The following is a 25660-nucleotide window of genomic DNA, read 5'->3' as shown; positions in this document are numbered from 1 at the left end:
TGAAGTGGAATTGTTATTTATGTCTATGCTTGCCTCACGCGATAGAAGTGATCCCATCAACCCATCAACTATCAACAATGCAAAATATTTGGCTTCTTCTATGGCTGCTACCACAACATCAAATTTGGTAGACAAATATCTGAGGACTTTCTCAACCATTGTTTGATATTTAATTTTTTCACTATAAATCTTTAACTGATTTATGACAGTTATGACCCAATTCATGAAAGAATCAATGTCCTATGACTTCTTCATTTGCAAATTTCAAAATATCTCCTAGTATTCCGCAACTTAACAATATTGAATTTGGCTATACTTGTATAGTTTGTTGCTAAAATATTCCATGCTAATTTTGCTGAAGACATGATCATAATATTTTATAACACTTCTTGGTCCACTCCTTGATGGATAAGATGAAATGCTTGTGCATTCTTCTTCTTGTCTTTCTTCTATTGCTCCTCTGTGCATTATTGAGAGCTCATTTTGCTACTTCATCCTTAGGTTCTGAAAACCCAAGCTGAACATAATCCCAAACATCATGTTCCTGCAATGTGGTCGCCATCTTAATGGCCCACACATTATAATCTTTCCCTGTAAACAATAGGACCCAATGGTAGAAATTTGAGAAAGCCATATTTCTTGAATACATTTCTTGAGAAACCTAAATTTCTCTTTTTTATATGCTTTTAAAACCTCCTTTTATAAAAAAAAACTTCATAAAAAAACCTTTGAATAAAAATCTTTATTATTTTTTAATACAAAAAGTCTTTTATATAAAAAATATTTATAAAAAAGTTACTCTTGATAAGAACTCTTCAAAAAATCATATGATAACATGAGAAATATTTATAATCGTAAGTGACTATGCCTTTCGACTTTCAAACATGAAAAAAGTTGACTTGGAGTTACGACTAACACTCACTGTACTATAACATGGAATGATAATTCATGGAAAACATTGTGGGTTACGGCAGCTGTGACTGTGCTTTAAATTTTTTAACGGGATCTTCTCAATAGCACGACTGTCGCTGACCCTATGCAGCAAATATGGTGGCTCTTTAGATCAAAGACCAGTCATGGCTCGCTTAACCAAAAAAAATAAATTATGACTCTACAGACTGCAACTTCTTTTTGTCTTTTTTTAACTTGTGAAACCTCGCTTTGATAGCAATTTATTGGACAATTCACACGCAAAACATGAGTTGTGGCTCTTCTATTGATCACATAAAACTTGATGCTTACAATGAACCTGGTGAAGGGTATTTATCCTTTTCCAAATAGTGACTTACCTAAATATCTTAACATACAATCACTCAACCCTCAACACTTATTTAACTGAATCACTAATTTTAGCCAACTCCTCATGCAAGAGTAATTGTCTTATTTTAACATGGCTATAGTAAGAGTTTTTTTAGTCTATTTTTTTCAATTTAAAATTAAATCTTTTCTTTTCATTAAAAAAAAAGAGTAGTTTCACTAATATTTTCCATACACAGTCTCATGGATTTTTCTCAGTAACAACAAATATCATCTACCTTACTTCAATTAAAAAACAACCTTACTTTAGTAACAAAACATTCACTGATATTTTTGATACATAGTCCTTGTTTCTGATAGATTTTCCTATCTTTAACTGTATCATTCTACTGTAATCTACCTAATATCAGTGATAAAAATAAATCACCTTTAGTTCTACAAGACCATGTATACCAACAAAGTTATTGCACAAGTAGGAACACCATAACATATTTTATCATCAATAAATAGGGAAAGGATTCTCTATATGGAATTGATATATCCAACATTCATTAGTGTGCCCTGTGCATATGAGACAAAGTGAAGTGATGCTTATCTATGTTGATACATCTCTTTAAAAAGAGGTCTACTACTAGTTCTGCTCTCTGTATGTGTGTGAGAAAATAATGCTCTAAAATTTGTTTAGTAAAATTATAATGCATCTCATTCAATTGGATAGAATGTGGGGTTGAATTTAGTGAAATTCTTGACCCTGTTTATAATGCTCTTAGCATCTCCATGTATGAAAATGTGTTCTATTCTCAGCCATTTAGAAAATACAGATTTTAGTCTTTATTGAATATAGATTTTTTATGTTCTTGGTATATATGGTGGTATGGGAACGGAAAGGTTGATAATGTTAGACATAATTTCAGTTGGTGGGCTGGTTTATAGACTTTTTTGTTTTGGCTTCCATACATCTCATACGTCTTGTTTTCAGGGACCTTTGATCCGTGTTTATATTCATTGTCTAAACATAAATTATGTTCAAGATTTTTCTGCTATCGAAGAGGGTGTATATCATTTTGTTGATCTCCTAGATTTGACTCGGTGCATCTGGAATTCACAGCTTCTTGAACCTATTTTCATTTCCCTCTCAATCTCATTGCAACAAATATATTCCTCAATTAATGGTTTTACAAATTCTTCATGTAGTAGGTGGATTTTAAGTAGGGCTTAAATTTCTTGTCCTACTCGTTGTCTATTAGGTTGAAATTGGAGCAGTCTACACAAGCAACAAATCTAACCAGGAATAGACGTCTGTTGGAAAAAATTCTGACGAGGGAAAATTTTAGAGGTTAATATTTGTAGATGGGCTAATTTTCCATGCATATTCCTAAGAAAAGTTTCGCCAATTCCCATTTTTTCCTAAAAAGGATTCACCCAAATTTTATAAGAAAAAAAATTTACCTTAAAAATGGCAGAAACTTTATAGAGATTATATAAAATCATTAGAAGTTTGAATATTTTTACTAAAATATCACCAAAAATTTTATAGTTTTCATATTATGGACTAGTAAGATATGCCAGGGTTTTAATCTTTAAAATAAATTTCCATCCTTAAAATTTTCCCTAATTCTGACTCCGGCCACTCACCGAGCTTGGAAACATAAAAACATAGAGTCAGTGGTAGTCAGACGAAGTTCCAAATGAAAGGAACCTTTTAGGCCATCCGTTAGTTGGTAGTTAATGGAGTGAGTTGTGGGTGGTTGAATCACTGCAAGCCCGTGAAACCTGAGAAAATTTGAAATCGTGCACACCTGCAACTCAATTGGACACTCATTCTCCATTCTCAAACTATTGGATCGTTGTCCATTCTACAATGAGTCTGAGCCATTTTCGCATGTGCCTACAACTGATTCTTCATTTTCTCTTGCTAAGACATTTAGGCAGTTTAAATATTATAAATATTTCTGTTGTCAATGGTATAATTAGTATCATTCACCTGGGATTTGATCGAATCAGTATTAAAAAAATTACAACCAACCTCGGTCTCCATGTGGTAAATTTTCATTGTTAAATCTTTGTCTTCCTTCTAACATAATATGGGAGAGGTCTTCCCTCTACAACATTTCCCACCAGCGAAGGTGAATGCATCTGTAGGTTTTAACCCTATATAGAAATCACCTGCATACGAATTCTTAAACAAAGAAAATAAACAATGCGAGAGCATAACACATAAAACACATATGCACAGAGATTTTTCCCCTGGATCCCAAAACCGGGACTACCAGCTTGATTTTTCATTATGTTCCTTTCAATGTTACAATACATATTTATACATGCCGAAGCATCCAATAACATGGACCGAAATCCATCGCGTCCAATACCATGGACCGAAAACCATCACGTCCAAAAAACATGTGCGAAAATCATGCACAAAACCATAGGTGGGGCCGCCTAACCTAACATAGGGTCCAAAACCAAATTTTTACGGGTGCCCTTCAAACCCCCTATTAACTACATGGAAAGAATATAACACAACCCAACAATCTCCCACTTGTTGTTTTCTTTCCACAGGGGGCCACAGGAGAGCTTAGTCATTTTTCCAGCCCTGAGATGCCCATTGCTTCTCTACACCAAGAAAACTTCTTAGAGCTCACAGATTTTGTCAATGCATCTGCAGTATTCTTCAAAGTGTCCATCTTTACTAGCAACACCTTTCTGTCTTCTATCATATCCCTCACAAAGTGATACTGAACATCAATGTGCTTTGTCTTTGAATGATAAGCAGGGTTATTTGCCAAGAAAATTGCACTTTGGCTGTCACAGTCTATTCTTATAGCTCCCTGTACTAACCCCATACTTGAACAGAATCTTTGCAACCAAACTGCTTCCTTGATTGCATGAGTGGCTGCCATGTATTCTGCCTCTGTAGTTGATAGTGCCACTAGAGATTGTTTTTTACTCATCCAACTGACTGCACCTCCAAATAGGTTAAACACATACCCACTTGTAGATCTTCTCTAATCCATATCTCCAACCTAGTCTGCATCAACAAAGCCATGAATATCCAACACTCTGTCCAATCCTGGTCTTCCTTGGTAGCACAAACCATAATCACTAGTGCCACGCAAATACCTGAAAACCCGCTTCACTGCTGTCCAGTGCTCCTTCCCAGGTTTTGACATAAACCTGCTCAATACTCCCACTGCATGTGCAATGTCTGGTCTAGTACAGACCATTGCATACATCAAGGTACCCACTACACTTTCATATGGAACACGGGACATGTCCTCTTCCTCTTCTTGTGTCTTGGGACACTGTTCAGCAGATAACCTCACACCTACAGGAATAGGAACCTTCACCGGTTTATTATCCTGCATATTAAACCTCTGCAGTATTGTCTCTACATACTTCCTCTAGTTTAACCAGAGCTTTCTCTTTGCCCGATATCTTTTAATTTCCATGCCCAAAATATAGTTTGCAGCACCAAGATCTTTCATGTCGAATTTGGAGGACAATTGGGTCTTCAAATCCTGGATAATTTCTTTGTCATTTCCAACCAGCAACATATCATCCACATACAAGACCAGATAAATAACATGGTCACCAAATAATTTAAAATACACACAATGATCTGCTTTGCTTCTGGTGAAGCCAAGTCCCCGTATAAATGTATCAAATTTCTGATACCACATCCTTGGTGACTGTTTTAACCCATACGAAAATTTCTTTAACTTGCATACCAGTTCTTTCTTACCCTTCACCACAAAGCCTTTAGGTTGCTTCATGTAGATTTCCTCTTCCAAATCCCCGTGAAGAAATGTTGTCTTCACATCCATCTGTTCTACCTCAAAATTAAAAGCAGCAACAACAAATAAAAGTAATCTAATAGCAGTTACCTTGGCAACAGGAGAAAAAATATCACCAAAATCAATTCCCGGCACCTGGGAATAACCTTTTCCTACCAACTGAGCTTTGTATTTCTCCACCTTTCCTTCTACATTTGTCTTCTTCTTGAACACCCATTTGTTGCCAATGGGTTTCCTTCCAGCCGGAAACTCCACTAGATCCCAAGCTTCATTTTTGTGCAAAGATGCCATTTCATCAACCATGGCCTCTTTCCAGAGTTTTCCATCCTCTGAATCCACTGCTTCCTTCACAGTTCTGGGATCATCATCAGTAACAGACAAAGCAAAATTTGAATAGAAAGCAAATGGACTATACCTTTCTGGCTGCCTTCTTTCTCGACCTGATCTTCTCACAGCCGAATTTTGTGGCTCTTCATCTTCTGATTCCTCCTCTCCTGCAGAGTCTGATTCTTCCTCCTTTGGCTCAAACTCTATCTTCTCAGGTTCCTTTGGTTGGATTTCATGTTTAATAACATCTTTTACCTCTCTGAACACCACATCTCGGCTGTACACAACCTTCTGTGTGACTGGGTTCCAAAGCTTATAACCCTTTAAACCATCTTTATACCCAATAAAGATGCACTTTTCAGATTTACTACCCAACTTGGTTCGTTTCTCCTTTGGAACATTTACATATGCATCACATCCAAAGACCCTCAGATGTGAAAGAGAGGGTTTCTTACCAGTCCATACTTCTTGCGGAGTCTTATCCTCCAACGCTGATGAAGGTGAACTGTTGACCAGGTAACATGCAGTATCCACCGCCTCTACCTAGAATTCCTGTCCTAACCTGGCACCACTAAGCATGCTTCTTGCCCTTTCCATCAACGTCTTGTTCATTCTTTCTGCGACTCCATTTTGCTGAGGTGTATAGGGAGTGGTCTTCTGCCATGATATACCACACTTCTTACAGAATTCTTCAAATTCCTTGCTACAAAATTCTCCACCATTATCTGTCCTCAGCACCTTTATCTTCTTCTCTGCCTGATTTTCCACCAGAGCCTTAAATTCTATAAACCTATCAAAGACTTCATATTTCTTCTTAAGGAAATATATCCATGTATTCCTTGAGAAGTCATATATAAATGATACATAGTACACAGACTTACCTAGTGATGGAACCTTCACAGGTCCAAACACATCACTGTGCACAAGCTCTAATATTTGTTTTGTCCTCTTACCACCAGAGGGGAAACTCACTCGATTCTGCTTCCCATATACACAATTTTCACAGAAATCAAAATCTAGAGAGCTATTGTTCATACCTTCTACCATACCTTTACCATGAAGTATTCAAAGCCCCTTCTCTCCAATATGTCCAAGCCTTTGATGCCACAACATGGTCTTCTCTGCAGAGACCATTAGATTTTCTATTCCATTTTCAAGAACCATAGAACTATTGCACTAATCAACAACAGTGCTTCCTTGAAGCTTGTACAAAGTTCCAATCCGAACTCCCCACATCAATATTAGTGCTCCTCGAACCATCTTGCAGGTATCTTTCTCGAACACTGTCTTTACACCTGCATCATCCAACTTGCTTACAGAAATTAGATTTCTGGCTAATGCAGGAATATGCAAAACACCCGGAAGTGTTTTAACCCTTCCACCTTGCAACTTAAATTTTACTTTTCCGCGACCAATGATTCTAGCCTTCCTATCATCTCCTAAGAAGACATCACCACCATTGTATTTCTCATACTCGTAGAACCACTCTCTATGGGGAGTGAAGTGAAAGGATGCACCTGAGTCAATCAACCATGCCTCATGATCTACATGTGTACTTGAAGAAGCCAAGTACACATCCCCACCTTCATCTGAGGTGGTTTTCACCTCTACAGAAGGAGCATCATCAGATCCCTTTCCTTTATCAAGAGATTTAGATTTACAATCCCTTCTGAAGTGCCCTTCCTTTCTGCATTTCCAGCACACCACCTTTGTAGGTTTTCCTGGAGATTTAGATCTCCCTCTAGATTTAGATCTCCCACTCGATGACTTATTTTTGTTTATGTTCAGGGACTGTCCTCGTACAGACAAGGCATCACCATTCTGGATCTCCATATTTTTTCGTCTCATCTCCTCCGTCAACAAGGCTGAGACTATCTCATCAAACTGCAAAGCAGTTGCATTGCTACCTATTGCAATAACCAGACTATCCCACGAATCTGGTAGAGAACACAACAAACTGATGCACTTATCTTCATCTGAAATTTTAATCTCAACAGATGATAAATGACTTACCACAGTATTAAACACATTCAGATGCTCTCTCACCGAGTCTCCATCTTTCATCCTCAGGTTATACAGCTTTTTCCGCAGGAACAGTTTATTCACCAGAGACTTAGATTGGTACAAAGTCCCTAAGTTGTCCCATAAAGCCTTCGCCGTAGCTTCCCCTGATACATTTAGCAATACTGAATTTGAGACACACAATCGTATTGTTCTCTTTGCCTTCCGATCCAACTTCTTCAATTCTTCATCGGTCACTCCCGTTGGTTTAGTACCCAGATCTACCACGATCCGCTGATCTTTATCCACTGATCTTTATCCACCAATAGATCCTCCATCTTGAGTTTCCACAACTCAAAACTTTGACCATTGAACTTCTCAATCTCTATCTTTCCACTACTCGCCATCTTCTTTCACCACTGGAATCGATCTCGCAGAACTCCCATTGAACAGGGTCTACCAAAGGCCCGAGCAAAAAACCCCTCAGCCACAAAGGCGTCCCCTTGAAGCCAATACAACTTTGATATCAAATGTAGGTTTTAACCCTATACAGAAATTACCTGCATACGAATTATTAAACAAAGAAAATAAACAATGTGAGAGCATAACACATAAAACACATATGCACAGAGATTTTCCCCTGGATCCCAAAACTGGGACTACCAGCTTGATTTTTCATTATGTTCCTTTCAATGTTACAATACATATTTATACATGCCGAAGCATCCAATAACATGGACCAAAATCCATCGTGTCCAATACCATGGACCGAAAACCATCGCGTCCAAAAAACATGTGCGAAAATCATGCACAAAACCATAGGTGGGTCCGCCCAACCTAACATAGGGTCCAAAACCAAAATTTTCCGGGGCGCTGCCCCGGACCCCATAAAGTGGGGTTACGGGTGCCCTTCAAACCCCCTATTAACTACATGGAAAGAATATAACACAACCCAACAACATCCAGGGACAATCCCACTTTGAGAATCACTGTGATAAGTTTGTTTCTGAGATATTACTCCTACACAATCCAAAAGATAGTTGGTTGAAGTTGCAATTGCAGGTTGTCTAATAATCCCTATTTGACCATGGTTTAGAATCCAAAGTATAATTTGCTTCCATATCAACCTTTTGAAGTGTAACAAAAATATTGTTGTCGCTAGGGATGATGAAAATCTAGACCTGTTCCAGTCTATTCATCGATTGCATTTCTAGATTATCCATAATAGTATCCTTGTTGAGAATGAGACTGGTAAAATGATAAACATCAATGTTGGCCTTACTGATTCTCAATGTGATCTCTTAATACAATTTCTCTATAAACACAACAAGCTTTCTCCTAGGATTGTATAGATATGAAGGGTGTTGACCCATAATTGTGTAAACACCATATTTATCTTGAAAATAATTTCCACCCTATTCATCAACCCCAAAGGAGACTTTAGGGATGTAGTCAAACAAGAACTCCAGAAATTGATGTATGTCAATTTTATATATCACACATTTGATAGCTGTGGGCCTCACCATTAGTTGTTGCTCCTAAAATATTACAAAGTGGAGAATTTTTGTAGATTACACGGAATTAAACAAGTATACCTAGAAGAATCATTTTCCTCTCCCATTGGTAGATCAAGCCCTTGAAACCCTTGTTGAGAAGAAATAGTTTTCCTACGTGGATAGATTTAGTGGATACAATTAGACTCAAATTACTCCAGAAGCCCAAGACAAAATGACATTTACTTGTCCTTAGGGAACATTTTCATACAAAGTTCTTACATTTGGTCTTTGCAATGCACCCACAACTTTTCAAAGAAAAATTCTAAGTATATTTTATGACTTCATTAATGAAAAACTTGAACTTTATATGGATTATTTTATGCCATATGGAAATGAATTTGTTGACGAATTAACTAATCTGGAAAAAGTCGTCATCAGATGTATAGCTTCCAGATTATCCCTAAGCAATGAGAAATATGACATGTTTATGAACGAAGGTATAGTACCGGGACATTAAATATTTGTTGTGGCATTCAAGTAGTTCCAACAAAAATTGAGGTAATTCTCAAACTTCCTATTCCTCAAACACCAAAATATGTACGTATCTTTCTTGGTTATGTTCGTTTCTATCATCATTTTATATCTCATTTTTCTAGAGTTGTAGCACCTTTATATGCATTAACATGACATGCGGAATTTGATTGGACTAACAAATGTGATAATGATTTTGCATAATTGAAGGAATTACTACTGATCAGAATAGTATTGTGGGGTCCCAATTGGAAATTTCCATTTCACATATCCTTTGATGCATCTGATATGGCTATAGGAGAAATATTGGGATAGGAGGAAGATAGAAAAACTTATGCTATTTATTATATGAACAAAAAATTGACACCTACAGAATTAAACTACATTGTGATAGAGAAATAATTTTATGCTATTATTTATGCTCTCAATAAATTATGTCAGCACATTAGAGGCTACCCCTATCTTTTTGTATATTGACTCTGCTATTAAGTATATAGATAATAAACCCATTATGAATGGTAGAGTGTCTCATTGGTCATTATTGCTACAAGAATTTGATATCACCATAAAATATCGGTATGGGAAAGAGAATAATGTCGCAAAATTTTTATTCTAGGACCCACTTCCACCTAATTCTTCCCCTATCAAAGACCAATTTCTAGACGAAAACTTGTTTGTTTTATCATCAAAGGTACCTTGGTATATTGACATTATGAATTATATCTCATCACAGAAATTACCATCGCATCTCTCGCCTCAAGAAAATAAACATATCATGTAACAAAGTGCTTGATTTTCATGGATCAACGATTATCTTTCCACAAAGGGAAAAATTTGTAAATTCGTAGGTGTACTCGAGAAGATGAGGCTTATGATATCCTCAAATCTTGTCACAATGAGATGAGTGGAGGTCATTTGGCTGATTGTAGGACTAGACAGAAAGCACTGTGAATGGACTATTTCTAGCCCACTATATTTAAATATGATAAGAAATAATTTCAAAGTTATGATAATTTCTAGAGAATGGGGCACCCCATTTAGTCTCATGAAATTCCCCTTCAAACACAACCTGCATATGAACCATCTAAAAAATGGGCCATGGATTTTGTAAGCTCTATTAATCATTCAAATTAGAAGTCCTATATTTTGGTTTGTACAGACTATGTCACAAAATGGTTGGAAGAAATAGTTGTTTCAAGAGCTACAAAGAAGGTGGTTATAAATTTCTTATTCAAATTTATGTTTGATATGGCCTACCTAGGGAACCTAAGACTGATGGAAGGCCTTAGTTTACAACTCACCGGATCTTTGCAAATTTAGAGAAATATGATATTAAACTCAAAGTTACCTCACCATACCATCTGCAAGTGAATGGTCAGGTAGAAAGAACAAATAAAGTTTTGGAAACATTTGACCAAGACGGTAGCTTCTAATCAGCAAGATTTGGCATATAAGCTTTGCAAAGCATTATGGGTTTATAAGACAACTTTGTGTAATACTACTGGTTTTTCACCTTACATGGTAAACACCAATATTTCCTATTGAATTCAAAATCAATACTTTAAGAAACGCTCAAGAAGTTGTTCTATAATTTTCATAAGCATAGAAATAGTGCCTACAACAACAATTAATTAGATTAAATGCACCTTTTTTCCCTTCAATAAACATATATAGTTTAGCAAGAAAGGTCTGAATGGCATGATCATCTTATCAAAAATTAAAAACTTCCAAAAGGAAGATTGGGAACTATTGTACGATTCTAGGTTTCAAGGCTTCCCATGAAAACTATAAACTAGATGGTTAGTCCCCTATGAGGTCAATGAAGTGCATGATAATGGAACTGTGCACCTCACTAAAATTGAAAATTCTGATATCTCTTTTCTTGCCAATGGTCATCGACTTTGCCTATATCACCTACTAGTTACTAAGGAGTATTTCTTTCTTGTACTTATGGATGAGAGATTTGAAGATTTCAGCCAACAAGGGAAACATCCTCATGACTATAATTTGGTAATTTTTCTTTTAAATTATTTTGTTTTCAAAAAAAATAAAAATGGAATGTTGTTTTTCTTTTGTGTTTTGATGATGTGTGTATGTATATATATATTGTTTTGTTTCCAATTTAAAATTGTTGTTACCCAAGTCAAAGTTGTCGTTACCTAATTTTCATCAATCAATTATCAATACATGTTACCTAATTCACAACAATCAATTACCTTTGTTGTTACCTAAGTCACAATATTGTTACCTTATTCACAGTGGACGATTACCGATTTTTGTTACCTAAGTCACAATGCTACTACCTAATTCAAAGTAGTTGATTACCGATTGTTGTTACCTAAGACACAATGCTATTACATAATTCACTGTAATCATTTCTCAATTGTTGTTACCTAAGTCACAATGTTGTTACCTAACTCACAGTAGTCAATGATTGTTGTTGTTACGTAAGTCACAAAGGATGTTACTTTAGTCATGATTGTTGTCAATTTGGTTATAACTATTGTTTTGACATTTAGAGGGCTTGCAAATTTTTCCTCTGTCTTAAATCACTTAATACTCTTAGTATTTTTAGGTCCTCTTTAATATAATTATTGTTTTATTAGTTATCTTTGGTTATTTAAAAACTAAATTGTATTATAAGGGTATACTTTTCTAAAAGAAAAGATGATTTCATCATGCCGACTTCCAACTACCCTTATTTGTCTAGTTCTTGATCTCGTAAAATCAATGTTGATTGTGTTGTGTTTAAATAATTTTGACATTTTCTAGTGAACTACTCTCAACCTCAATCTTAATAAAGAAAAATATATTTATCAACAATCACTTTAAGGTACTTAGTTTTTAGAAGAAAGACTAGCCAAGATGAAATTAGTTACCAAAAAACATTTTACGCCATCCCTAGCTCTTAAGGAGATAACTTGCCACCCAATTAATTAAGAAACCTTTAATGATTAACAATAATCATAGTTAAACAATAATAATAATAATAATAATAATAATAATAATAATAAGTCACTAGAGGATGGGAGGTCTCATCAGAAGTCGACCTACCATGAGCATAGGTCCTAATAAGGTGACATTACCACTATTGGTCACCAAGCTAGGGTGATGGCCTATAGTCCTAAGGCCAAAGGACAATAGGTCTCATCATGAGCTGACTTTTTCACTTTATTAGTTCCTATGAATGACATTGTTCTTAATTGGTCACCACATCAGAACAATGATCTCCAATAGACATCTAAGTATATTAAAATGAATTTGTAGCTATGTGTATATTTCTAATAGATGGGACACTGACATATCAATGGGTTAAAAAGGAAACCCTATTGAGGCTATGGCTACTTGCTCACAAGAGTGGCTATGCCTATGGTATAGAAGTTAATCAAAAACTAGGATCTACTTAGTTACCTTACTTTCTCAAAGCTAATTATTAACAAAGTTTATTGTTGTATATATTTTCTAAAACTTATAATTTGTGAGGAAATATGTAATTAGTTATTGGAAAGTGATGGATATGATTTATGTTTATTAACGCATTTGAATTTTTACATTTCATGGACAAGTCTTTTTAGGAATTTGACATTTGGCATTTTGTGTCATCTAATCTATTATTCCCTTATTCTACAAATTTGGTACCTTTGAACAAGGATAACTAATTTACTCAACCAATCAGTACTTACAGGTCCTTAGTTAATCTCTTTTGTTTTTTTTTACCATTCCTTGTTAACTCATTAGTACATTGTACCTGAATGCTGCTCCTTTATCATTCTATTTATCCTTTCAAGAAATTCACGTCAAAACAATCAATTCTACGAGTTTTGAAAATGACCTTTTGATGATTATTTATTCCTTGCTTCGTGTGGCAACATTATTACGATGAATTACCATAACTTGTCATTATTCACAAATATTAATTGATTGGCCTCTTGCATAATGACTGATATGAATATTGGCCAAAGATGACCTTAATTTAATTAGGGGGTGAGGGGGTGTAATAAATGAATAATTATATGGTATGTTGTTACATGTCAAATTCTCATTTACATGTTATTATATTGGTACCAAATACCTTGTCGATCTATATGTTTTAATTTTGGTTGTGAATTACAGGTGACTGATAAGGCTAACTCTATTATTCATAATTTGCAATTTCTTTCTCTCTCCAGAGTTTATGAGGTTGAAACAATGGGAGGATCTAGTATGTTCATCATGAACCTAATCATTTCTGTATTAAACATGAAGTGTGTGGCATCTTGAACCATGTTTGATGGATGGATTATTTTGGAAGGATTCAAGGGTTTGATAAGGAGATAAAATTAGAAACCACAGTAAGAAAGCTACAGATTTAAGCTGATGAGAGAGCAATAATCAAAGTTACAGGACTTGTAGAAGAGGGAGAGAAATGGTATGAAATGCATCTTCCTTCACATAATGAAACCTTCTTATTTTTAAATGACAGTGAAGAATCGGTTAGGAGAGGAAGGGGATATAATCCCAATCCATTACAAAAATTATGGAAGGAATTGGGAGGAGTTATCCAGAGATACATTACATTCGATGGGAGGTATGAGGTACGTAAAAGCCACCTCAAGCTGATGGCGTACTTAAGGCAAAAGGTATCCCTACATATCTCCTTTTTCTTGAAATTTGTCTTACATGAGAAAGCATCTAGAATGAAAAAAGCTAAGGACCATGCCTTAATAGTGTGTCACCATGGGTTAATCAAATTATTAGTAATGAGAACTTTAAACCATTTTCAACAAACTTGGGAATTTTTTGTAGAAAAACCCATGCATGGACAAGAAGCTCAACTAGAAAATGCTTGAGAAAACCATGAAGTTATTGAAAAACCTTAGGCAACCCTAGTTGACAGTGGAAATTGTGAAACCATAGTGGATAATAAACATCCAGAGGCTAGAATTGAAGTGAAACATTTTGAAGGAAACATTGAGATCTCTCAACATGATGATTCGTTGTCTAAAAATATTCCGCAGGAACCCTCACAACATGAAACTTCAACTTCTCAAAGCCTAGTGTAGAATTTTTCTACATATTAGCTAGCTCTGACACCATGTAGAAATTCCCCCTGTGGATCACATGGTAATGCAAAACACTTGATCTACATCTACAACCAATTTAACAGAAGCTTAATCGAACATGAGAAACATCAATAATAACACATATAACTGATATGGAGAAATATATTACACATAACACAGAAGAATTTACCTGAGGAAAGCCTCAGCCTAAAACCCCAACTCTGTATTATAATACAAGTGGAAATATAGCCAGTATTACAAAAAGAATCAGCTCAAAAACTGTCTTGCTCTCTATGCAATACCTCTGCTACTCATAGAAAATCAAAGGCCTCTATCTAACCTTTGGTTTGCCCTCCAAGCCTCCTATATATTTGTGCAATTTTGATTTTGGATCTAATGCAACCACTTGTGTGAATTGGCCTCTTCGCACAGTCACCAACCTCTGATCCAACTATGCAGTCTTGAAGGAGAAAAATCCTCATCATGGTTGAGCTTACTTTATAGGAAAAATATTCATCCAATTGATAGTACATCGTCCCTTCTCTGATCTCAAATGGGTCTCTGTATGAACTAACATGCATGAGTTATCCATGAGTGAATACTCAGTTATCTGAAATACAATAGTTACATGCATGCAATCATTAACTAACCAAACTCTAATTAATTTAACAAACTGTTAAATTAATCTAACTAGACTTGACCCAATTAACTGAGACAAATAATTACAACTCATCCTTATTTCTTTAACTGATAGATAAAATCCTCAATTAATAGATAAATTGTTGCATGTCCTCACATAGGCTTCAAGTTTGATTTTATTTAACTAATTAACTCAAGATGAATTAATTAATTAATTTACAAATTCTTTTTAATAACAAATTTGAACTTTACTTCCTATTTTTAGTCCAGGGACTGACTAAAATACGAATCCATCTTGAACTGATAAAAATAGCAATTCTATTTTTAGCACTTCCATTTTTCATTCCTGTTGCCCAATCCAGCACTGGTACTCAAACTACTACTTTTAACACTTCTATTTTTAGCATTTCTTGTTGCCATTTTCAACACTCCCTCTCAACAAGAAAGGCTTCCTCTTGGACCCAATCTTGTACCTTCGTAATATTCTACATGCAACACTTCTACCAAGTGTGGTTGTTTCAGCAACTCTCGAAACAAAAAAACTCCCAACTAACCTCTCTGTTGGGGTAGAAACATACTCTAATGCTAAGGCTCTACTTGTTGTTAATAAGTGCTCCCCCTCTGACCTCTATGCTACTGCAACATCTCCATGCATCTCACACCATTGCACACCTCTCTGTGCCATCCTACATTGGTGCAACACACTTGTGCCTCTCGCATTGCTGCAGCCTGCTAGCTCTGCACTGTCTTGGGATTCTTGCACTGTAGCTCTCTATGTCGCTCCATCACCATCTCTATCTACCAAATCAATCAGTCCTGCTACTCCTCATCAAGGCTCCTATATCAAAGTTTAATAAAAAAGGTTGGGTACCTCAAGGATCCTACCCCGCCTCCTTGGGAAGATCACTCCACATTGCCCCACCTCTTACCTCAAGGTATGGCTGCATGTGATCCCTCTACCCACCTGGCTCGAAGTTGCCCCTACTGGAGGTCTCTACATGAGTAGATGTATCTACTCAATCACCTCTCAGCTTCTCTAGCTGTGGCTACTCCACAACCTTGTGAAGTTGCTTCACTAATTGTGGCTACTCCGCAATCATCTAAGACTTCTTTTGGCGCTGCATGTTGAGAGGAAATTTACTCTCCCTCTCAACCACCAAGTATCTAACCTTTGCCTTTATCCTCTAGGCATTTCATGCATCTTGTACCTCAAGTGCATACAGGTTATTGGCTAGCACACCAATTTGTTTCATATTTCCTATCGTCATCAAATTTTCTAGAAAAATAGCTGATTTTAAATTAGTGATATCTCCCTCATCCGAACTCCGAATCATTTGATTTTTTTTTTTGATTTTGGGTATTTTTCCGCAAGGAATCCAAATATGATATTTGTTTCTAAAAATTGTGTACAAAATATTTCAAATCTGCTCTGAAAATTCACGGCCAAAAACTCAAAATTTCAAAATCTCCTCTAGTATATTTTTCTTTGCTTTGATCACCTTTGCTCTAATACCATGTAGAATTTTTCTACATATCAGCTAGCTCCAATACTATGTAGAAATTCCCTTTGTAGATCACCTGGTAATGCAATGTACTAAAGAAAAACAATTGATTTACTTTTACAACCAATTTAGTAGAAGCTTAATCAAACATGAGCAACATCAATAATAACACATAACTGATATGGAGAAATGAATTACACATAACACAGAAGAATTTACCTGGGTAAAGCCTCAACCTAAAGCCCTAACTCTGTATTATCATACAAGTGGAAATATAGCCAATATAGCAAAAATAATCCGCTCAAAAACTATCTTGCTCTCTCTGCAATACCTCTGCTGCTCATAGACAATCAAAGGCCCCTATCTAACCTTTAGTCTGCCCTCCAAGCCTCTTATTTCTTTGTGTAATTTTGATTGGGGTCTAATGCAACCACTTGTGTGAATTGGCCTCTTCACACAGTCACCAACCTCTGATCTAACTATGCAGTCTTGAACGAGAAAAATCCTCATCATGGTTGAGCTTACTTTATAGGAAAAATATTCATCCAATAGATAGTACATCGCCCCTTCTCTGATCTCAAATGGGTCTCTGTATGAACTAACATGCATGAGTTATCCATGAGTGAATACTCAGTTATCTGAAATACAATAGTTACATGCATGCAATCATTAACTAACTGAACTCTCATTAATTTAACAAACAATTAAATTAATGTAACTGGAATTGACCCAATTAACTGAGCCAAATAATTACAACTCAATATTACAACTCATCCTTATTCCTTTAACTGATAGATAAATTCCTCAATTAATAGATAAACTGTTGCATGTCCTCACATAGGCTTCAAGTTTGATTTTCCTTAACTAATTAACTCAAGATGAATTAATTAATTAATTTACAAACTATTGTTAATTCCAAATTCGAATTCTACTTCCTATTTTTATTCCAGGGACTGACTAAAATATGAATCCATCTTGAACTGATAAAAATAGAAATTCTATTTTTAGCACTTCCATTTTTCATTCCTATTGCCCAATCCAGCACTGGTACTCAAACCGCTATTTTTAACACTTCTATTTTTAGCATTTCTTGTTGCCATTTTCAACACTCCCTCTCAATAAGAAAGGCTTCCTCTTGAACCCAATCTTGTACCTTCGTAATATTCTACATGCAACACTTCTACCAAGTGTGGTTGATCCAGCAACTCTCGAAACAAAAAAAAAAACTACCAACTAACCTCTCTATTGGGGTAGAAACATACTCTAATGCTAAGGCTCTGCTTGTTGCTGATAAGTGCTCCCTCTTTGACCTCTATGCTACTGAAACATCTCCATGCATCTCGCACCGTTGCACACCTCTCTGTGCCATCCTACGTTGGTGCACTTGTGCCTCTCGCATTGCTGCAGCCTGCTAGCTCTGCATTGTCTTGGGATTCCTGCACTGTAGCTCTCTCTGTCGTCCATCACCATCTCTCTCTACCAAATCAGTCAGTCCTACTACTCCTCATCAAGGCTCCTATAGCAAAGTTGAATCAAACGTTGCGTACCTCAAGGATCCTACCCCTCCTCTTTGGGAAGATCACTCCACATCGCCCCACCACCTACCTCAAGGTATGGTTGATGTGATCCCTCTGCCCATCTGGCTCAAAGTTTCCCCCTACTAGAGGTCTATACATGAGTAGATGTCTCTACTTGATCTCCTCTCAGCTTCTCTAGTTGTGGCTGCTCCACAACCTCTTGAAGCCGCTTCACCAATTGTGGCTACTTCGCAATCGTCTGAGACTTCTTTTGGTGCTGCATGTTGAGAGGTAATTTACTCTCCCTCTCAACCACCAGGTGTCTAACCTTTGCCTTGATCCTCAAGTCATTTCATGAATCTTTTACTTCAAGTGCATATAGGTTATTGGCTAGCACACCAATTTGTTTCATATTTCCTGTCGTCATGAAATTTTCTAGAAAAAGTGCTAATTTGTAAATTAGTGATATCTCCTTCATTAGAACTCCGAATCAGTCGATTCTTTTTTATTTTAGGTATTTTTCTGCAAGGAATCTAAATATGTTATTTGTTTCTAAAAATTAGGTACAAAAGTTTTCAAATCTGCTCTGAAAACTCGCAGCCCAAAACTCAAAATTTCAAAATATCATTTAGTATATTTTTCTCTGCCTTGATCACCTTTGCTCTTATACCTTATAGAAAATTTCTACATATGAGCTAGCTCCAATACCATGTAGAAATCCACCCCTGTAGATCACCTTGTAATGCAATGTACTAAAGAAAAACACTTGATCTACTTTTACAACCAATTTAGCAGAAGCTTAATCGAACATGAGCAACATCAATAATAGCACATAACTGATATGGAGAAATGAATTACACATAACACAGAAGAATTTACCCGGGCAAAGCCTCAGCCTAAAATCTCAACTCCGTATTATCATACAGTTGGAAATATAGCCAGTATTACAAAAATAATCAACTCAAAAGCTATCCTGCTCTCTCTGCAATACCTCTTTTGCTCATAGTTAGTCAAATGCCTCTATCTAACCTCTAGTCTTCCCTCCAAGCCTCCTATTTCTTTGCGCAATTTTGATTGGGGTCTAGTGTGGCCACTTGCATGAATTGGCCTCTTCACACGCTCACCAACCTCTGATCCAACTACATAGTCCTAAAGGAGATAAATCCTCATCATGGATGAGCTTCCTTTATAGGAAAAATATTCATCCAACTGATAGTACACTTTCCCTTCTCTGATCTCAACTAGGTCTCTATCTGAACTGACATGCATGAGTTATCCATGAGTGAATACTCAGTTATCTGAAATACAATAGTTACATGAATGTAATCATTAACTAACTGAACTCTCATTAATTTAACAAACTGTTAAATTAATCTAACTAGATTTGACTCAGTTAACTGAGCCAATTAATTAAAACTCAATATTATAATTCATCCTTATCACTTTAACTGATGGATAAATTCCTCAGTTAATAGATAAAATGTTGCATGTCCTCACATAGGCTTCAAGTTTGATTTTCCTTAACTAATTAACTCAAGATGAATTAATTAATTAATTTACAAACTGTTGTTAATACCAAATTCAAATTTTACTTCCTATTTTTAGTGCAGGGACTCACTAAAATAGGAATCTATCTTGAACTTCTAAAAATAACAATTCTATTTTTAGCACTTCCATTTTTCATTCCCTGTTGCCTAATCCAACACTGGTACTCAAACTGCTATTTTTAGAATTTTTTGTTTCCATTTTCAACACTCCCTCTCAACAAGAAAGGTTTCCTCTTGAATATGATCCTGTACCTTTGGAATGTTCTGCAAGCAACACTTCTACCAAGTGTAGTTGTTCCAAAAACTCTCGAAACAAAAAAAATTTCCAACTGACCTCTCTTTTGGGCTAGAAACATACTCTGTTGTTGAAGCTGTACCTATTGCTAACAAGTTCTCCCTCTCTGACCTCTACGCTACTGCAAAATCTCCATGCATCTCGCACCATTGCACACTTCTCTGTGCCATACTATATTGATGCAACACACTTGTGCCTCTCACATTGTCGCAGTCTACTAGCTCTGCGCTGTCTTGGGGTTCCTACAATGTAGCTCTGTCTGCCGCTCCATCTTCATCTCTCTCTACCAAATCAGTCAGTCCTACTACTCCTCATTAGGGCTCCTGTAGCAAAGTTGAATCAAAGAGGTTGGGTACCTTAATGATCCTACCCCTCCTGCTTAGGAAGATCACTCCACATCGCCCCACCTCCTACCTCAAGGTATAGTTGCATGTGATCCCTCTACCCACCTGGCTCAAAGTTTCCCCCTACTGGAGGTCTCTGCATGAGTAGATGTCTCTACTCGATCTCCTCTTAGCTTCTCTAGCTGTGGCTACTCCAAAACCTCCTGAAGTTGCTTCATTAATTATGGCTCCTCCACAATCGTGTGAGACTTCTTCTGGCATTGCATGTTGAGAGGTAATTTACTCTCCCTCTCAACCACCAAGTATCTAACCTTTGTCTTGATCCTCAAGGCTTTTCATGCATCTTGTACCTCAAGTGCATACAAGTTATTGGCTAGCACACCAATCTGTTTCATATTTTTTGCCATCATGAAATTTTCTAGAAAAAGAGCTGGTTTGAAATCGGCGATATCTCCCTCATCCGAGCTCCAATTCAGTCGATTTCTTTTTTTATTTTGGGTATTTTTCTGCAAGGAATCCAAATATGCTATTTTTTTTTTTGAAAATTGTTTATAAAAATTTTCAGATCTGCTCTGAAAACTCGCGGCCCAAAACTCAAAAATTCAAAATCTCCTCTAGTATATTGTTCTCTGCTTTGATCACCTTTGCTCTGATACCATGTAGAATTTTTCTACATATCAGCTAGCTTTGTTACCATGTAGAAATTCCCCTTGTAGATCACCTGGTAATGCACTTTATTAAAGAAAAACATTTGATATACTTCTACAACCAATTTAGAGGAAGTTGAATCGAACATGAGCAACATCAATAAGAACACATATAACTAATATGGAAAAATCAATCACACATAACACAGATGAATTTACCCAGGGAAATCCTCAGCCTAAAACCCCAACTTTGTATTATCATAAAAGTGAAAATATAGCTAGTATTACAAAAAGAATCAGCTCAAAAGTTATCCTGCTCTCTCTGCAATACCTCTGTTGCTTATAGATAGTCAAAGGCCTCTAGCTAACCTCTAGTCTGCCCTCCAAGCCTCCTATTCCTTTACATAATTTTGATTGGGGTTCAGTATAGCCACTTGTGTGAATTGGCCTCTTCACACACTCACCAATCTCTAATCCAACTACATAGTCCTGAAGCAGATAAATCCTCATCGTGGATGAGATTCCTTTGTAGGAAAAATATTCATTCAACTAATAGTACATTGTCCCTTCTCTGATCTCCACTGGGCCATTTTCTGAACTGACATGCATGAGTTATCCATGAGTGAATACTTAGTTATCTAAAATACAATAGTTATATGCATGCAAGCATTAACTAACTGAACTCTCATTAATTTAAAAAACTATTAAATTAATCTAACCAGACTTGACTCGGTTAACTAAGCCAACTAATTAAAACTCAATATCACAACTCATCCTTATCTCTTTAACTGATGGATAAATTCCTCAATTAATAGATAAACTGTTTGATGTCCTCACATAGACTTCAAGTTTGATTTTCATTAACTAATTAACTCAAGGTGAATTAATTAATTAATTTACAAACTGCTGTTAATATCAAATTTTAATTTTACTTCCTATTTTTATTCCAAGGACTGACTAAAATAGGAATCCACCTTGAGCTGCTAAAAATAGAAATTCTATTTTTATCACTTCTATTTTTCATTCCCTGTTGCACGATCTAGCACTGGAACTCAAACTGCTATTTTTAGTGGTGTTATTTTTAATACTTCTATTTTTAGCATTTCTTGTTGCCATTTTCAACACCTAGTATGATGAAAAAAATAATTGCATCTTTCTTGGCTTCCTTACCCAAAAAGATGAGAAAGCCATCTATGTTGAGTAGATTGTAGCAAATGCGAAGTAAATATTCTGTTGTTCCCCTTGAAGAATTAGTTGATCTTATAGATGAGATATATTTAACTTATGAAATCGATGAGGAAAGGGAAGCAAAAAACTTGAAGAGTATCAAGAACATCTAGAAGAAATTTTGTATCAAAGGACTTATGATACTGAGGACCTACTAGTCCTTGAGAAGATGGATTTGGATCAAGAACAACCCAAAGTGGGGGTGGCACAAAAAATGTAAGTAGTGAAAAATTAAATGGAATTTATGGATATGGGAGACGAGACAACTATTGTGACCCAAGAACACACTCCTCAACTAATTTAGGAGTTTCCAATTGATCTTGCAACTACAAAAGTTCAAACCTTTTTTTACATATTCTCTAGCCACTACTATGCTAGAACCATCGTCTAGTTCTGTAACCACTATAGTGCAACAATTATCTATTGATTTCATGGCTATAGTTTTAGAACCTTCCTCTCCAGATGAGATAACCTTAGAAATTTTCGGTGATGTTCCAGTTGTTAGAACACACGAGTCACAATATGGCCTCTCAGTTGTTTCTATCTCAGAACCTATTTCTGATTTAATAGCTATAGAGACTTGTTATTTACCTCTTGATATTTTGGTGATTTATTCCTTGGTTGCTCATACTCAAGAAATCATTGTTGAATTTCCTGAAATTCAAATTTATACCTTTCTTCCACTTTTCCTTAAGATGATAAAACCACTATAGCTAACAGAAGTAGGAAGAAGAGTAAAATTTTTTCAAGAGTTAATTCTCTAAGAAAGGAGAATGTTGTACTAAAATGAAAGGTATAGAAATTGAAGAACCATTTTGAAATAGGTAAATAACCTGAGAGGGAAAGAAGTAAGCAATCCCAGACTCAAAAGAAAAGAAAAGTTCTCGATTTTAAATCTACTAAAACCTAGACTAAAAAATAAGTTTTAATAGAAACAAGGGTATAAACATATGTTGTTTCCATATATAATCCACTAATTATAAAGGTTGAGAAAGTATCCTTCAAAACTAGTTGTTGAGCATATAACTTGATGTAATAATTCTTGAGGAACCATGCTACTTTGTCCACCTCATGGGTTGAAAAGGTGCCTTCAAGGAATATAAATCGAGTGTTTTCATGGAAGTGCCATACCTATCAATTAAGTCATTCATAGTGATTGAGAAATTTAAAAGGGATATTAAAATGGAGAAAGGTATGCATTTGTTTTTGCGTGAGAAAGTCTAGTCAAAATTATTAAAATGTAAAAGGAGAAACAAGTGCAATCAAGGTACATGAACCTTCATGGATCAATGAAGTGGACACTTGCATGGTAAAGAAGAAACAACACAATGAAGGACCTTACCCATCACTTGGATTTTATCTGATTATCTTAGTATAATTATGAAAATGCTAAATCATGTAAAAATGAATACGAATTCTAAAGCTCATTGGGGAATTGAAAGGTCATTGGGGGAGGTCGAGTGGTATCTAATCACTTGTATAAATCTTTCCTCATGCCTCTAATATTGGGGGTGGATTTTGGCACTAGAGTCTTTTATCATAGTTGTTAATACTGAGAGCTTGGAACACTCTTGCTCCTGAAAAATTTTAGGTTGAATTGTGGTGATGCTAGTAGTCTACCTTGGAGATGATGTGAGCATCCTACATTCCACTACTATATCTTGATTCACCTAATGTACATGTACTTGGATTTGAATAATAATCAATGAGAATCTCTTCACATTTGGCATCGATACCTACGTACTTTCATGGTGGTTGTAATAACTATTTGTTGCTTCTATTGAGTGCGTGTCTGTGCTTTCATATTGGTTATATGTTCATGAACTAATTCGTAGCTTTTACTTATATGTCTACTTTTGAATCTGTGCTCTTTTATTCCATTCTATTTTGCTAGTAACCTATTGTGAATTAATTCACAATTAACTTCTATTACTTTCCTATTTGTGTATGCCTTAGATGGTTTTAGCTCATTGAATCGTCTTGAGACATACTTCTTCTCATTCTTTTGTTGTCATGTTCTTGTTGCTTGTACTTCGCGTCATCGATTGTGGGTTGATTTCATCCTTATTCCTTGGGCATTTCACACTTTCTCTCACATTAACTTCTCTTTAGTTGACAACCAAGAGGAAAAAAATCATGGTGGAATCTATGCCTGCATATTGGATGGGTTTCCCATCCCAAATGGTGTGAGGTCTATTTGGAACTTCACATAGGGGAGACCTCGCTACTAATGGCAGTACATTTTGTCCCATCATCACACATAAAATTGAATACACCACTTTAAATTTGATTAAAATTATGATGCTCATATTTTTTAAATGAAATATAAATACAATTTTTTTACTTTTAAAATTTTTATTCATTTTTTAAATAATTAAAAAGAACAAAAAAAAATAATTAAAATATATATAATTTTAAACAAAAGCGTGTATATATATATATATATATATATTTCCTTTTAAATTATTCTTTATTAACTTTAAAAAACATTATAGTAAAAATGTCTCTAAAAAAAATTCTTGTACATACTATGTAATTTATAGCTACCTAATCTCGAACATCAAGTTCTCAACAGCTGGTCCTCAATAGCTAGTTTTCAACGACTAGTGTTCAATAGCTAGTTTTAACCCTGGATAGTGATGCAACCTTACAATTTATTTTCTCAAAATATGTAGGGATGCATCATTAGTTCTAATGTTTGCACAAATTTCTCAACCATTGAACCCATTTTAAGTTTTCTAGCTACCTAATCTCCAACGGTTAGTTCTCAACAGCTAGTCCTCAATGGCTAGTTTTAACCCTAGAGAATAATGATGCATCCTTACTATATATTTGTGAATATTGTATTATTTTTTCCACCTTGTCCTAAGGATGAACCACATTAGTTGGTTCGAAACTTTGTCCCAGTAGTAAAAATTTGATTAATCCGAAAGACATTTTTCTATTTTAAATATATTTCAAAACGTGGTTCAATGATGCAAGCAAGAAGAAGACATGACATTCATGGAGGGACGATTCATTTAAAGAGAGGGAAGAATATGTGATGGCAAGTATTGGTTGTAGTGATGGAGCCATAGCAGGTATAGGTTGTTGAGGCCTTCATCCAACAACTAGTTCATGAACGTGATTGACAGAGGATCATCCATGGATCCCTATTTTGAAGTTGAAACTGATGCTAGTGGTTGATATATCAAGGGAATGAGGGTTTTTCATTCCATTGTTGGCGTCTTTATGGGATATGGCTTGATCATTAATGAGTATAACCATGGTGATGATGTCTATGAGGGTTCTAGAAAATGGCTCGGAGTGGGCACTAAAGGAATGGGTTCTCGAAAAATTATTTCAAAAGGACCAAAGAATAAGTTCACGTAGGTAATGTCAAAAAATATAACATATGAAAGGTTTTTTAAAAAATGTGTCAGCCAAATGGGGAAGGATAAAACCTCCAAAATTTCCCAATATTTTTTAGGACTCTGTGTCAAGAGTCCCTCTGC

Source organism: Pinus tabuliformis, chromosome 4_1 (genome assembly GCF_031772625.1).
Source record: "Pinus tabuliformis cultivar Carrire ecotype Pingquan chromosome 4_1, CPIR1, whole genome shotgun sequence".
Taxonomy (NCBI): Eukaryota; Viridiplantae; Streptophyta; class Pinopsida; order Pinales; family Pinaceae; genus Pinus; species Pinus tabuliformis.
The sequence above is the reverse complement of the archived record's forward strand: the minus strand, read 5'-3'. Positions refer to the sequence as shown.